This window comes from Lygodium microphyllum, chromosome 4 (genome assembly GCF_053477565.2).
Source record: "Lygodium microphyllum isolate KBCC chromosome 4, Lygodium_microphyllum_v1.1.10, whole genome shotgun sequence".
Lineage (NCBI taxonomy): Eukaryota > Viridiplantae > Streptophyta > Polypodiopsida > Schizaeales > Lygodiaceae > Lygodium > Lygodium microphyllum.
The window spans coordinates 68648631-68650659 of record NC_141138.1 but is presented as its reverse complement, the minus strand read 5'-3'; positions in this window follow the sequence as shown (position 1 = coordinate 68650659).

The following is a 2029-nucleotide window of genomic DNA, read 5'->3' as shown; positions in this document are numbered from 1 at the left end:
ATTGAGAGATGCACCTTCACTGACCAAGAAAAAGAGGAGAAAACAGCAAAAACAACAGCAATTACAGGTGGTTGTGGACCCCAAGAACATTGACACCAAGAGCACTAGAGAGCTTAGGAATAAAGTATCGAGTCCATCCACCAATGACCCCATTGATGCCTCTCCTAATAGCAGTGAAATCTCAGACACATCCTTGTGCTTTGAAAAATCAAAGCAGTCGTTACCATCAACAGTTGCTTGCAACACTCAATCCACTGACAACAAAACTCGCATTGACCAATCAAGAGTGGATACAATGCTGTTACAACAGGGTGACAAATTTATACCAATCACATCCAAGGAGAACCATGACGCAATAACAAAGCCTCAGGAGAAACATGGAAACCACAAGAGCATAAGAAATCCTAGCATTGACCAATCTTGCCCGTCCAGGCCTGAGCCCCCAGCTATGCTAAAGCCTAGGGAAACTCCTAGAACCTTGCGTGAGATAGCAACCAAGCAAGCCCTCGTTGAACATAGAAGTGTCGCAGAATGCTTAACCAAGTTGGATGCTAAGCTCAAAGTGTTTGCATGTGTCTATGTCTTGGCAGACATGGGCACATTCCCTTAAGAGAATCTTGAAGAATACTTGCCATTTCCCTTATCCTGGGAAGAGCAAGAACATCTTGACGAGCACTATAACAGGCTTCTATATGAATGCATGCAACTCATCTCTGACAAGGAAGCTAACGAACTATGCTTAACTGTAACATTCAATGATGTGCTCTGCCAACCAAATCCCTTAGAGATAGAGCAACTAAAGTGCCAATCAAAGGGTCAAAGTCAATTTGAACAATGTTGGTTTGAAATTGCATTGCAATGGCCGAACTAGGAGCCCAAATCATGAGAGTCTCAAAGGAGCGATTGGCCAAATGGCGGTCTCAAAGAGACCCAACCTATGTGGCACCAACTTCCTTTCGAGCTCTGCCTACCATTCGGGATACAGACTTAGCTAAAACTAGCCAAGAGAACTCTCTATCTGATAAGGTTCTCACTGAGGAGGAGTTACATGTTGCGAGTAGACTCGGACAAGGTTCCGTGCTACTTGATGTTGCAAAATATCTATTGGTATTGAGTAAGCTGCCACGAGTACTAGATGACTGTACCACACTCCAGTACAATTCAGAGTTCTACAATTAGCTTTTATCCTCGTGAAGTGACATGGATTCGTAAATATGTACATAAATAAACAATGAATTTTGTGACCCTTTATAGACAATATCAATACACATAAGCAATGATAGTCAAGCGCAGGGAGAAGAGATGGGTTCAACAGGCTAAGCTCCTCAGGTCCTCCTCTCACCACACATTTAGAAGTTGTGTGACCATTCCTGCCTCTAGGTGAAGGGCATGCAACCCTCATCACCGCCATAGGAAGCTCTGACCAACATCTCTGAGGGTGTAGATAGGGTACGGTCCCTTTCTATACACCTTTCCCCCTTTCTAGTCTATCCTTCCAAGGATGAGCCCTGCCCCACTCCATGACAACCAGTCCATGTAACTTGGCATAAGCCAACATCTGCTAATGGCTGGAGGCCAAATGAACATCATCATGGGGGCCATCCCTCTACAACAAACACTGCATGCCTCACCTCTCCCCTTCTCCTCATGTGCACTTGATAACCCACTGTATAACCCCTTCCATGCAAACAGTTTTATCCTATCTCAAGGCCTAATCCTTGGTTCGCACTTTGCAGGTTCCCCTATTGTAGCAGACATGGAGCACCCAGTGCAGTTGGCTTGCAAAGACGCTATCCGCCATCGAAGGGAGCACCCACTGTAGCTGGCTTGCAACAAGCTTGCAAAGACACTATCCGCCATCAAAGGGAGCATGTAGTACAAGCTCCTCCACCAAGATGCTACGTACCTACCGTTAAAAGGTATGCAAAGAAACGAGGCCCTAAACGACACCACCCAGGACGTAGGGTGAAAACCCCCCAAGACAAGAGGACGAGAGCTCGAGGAAGCACACAAGGCATGGCAACACCGG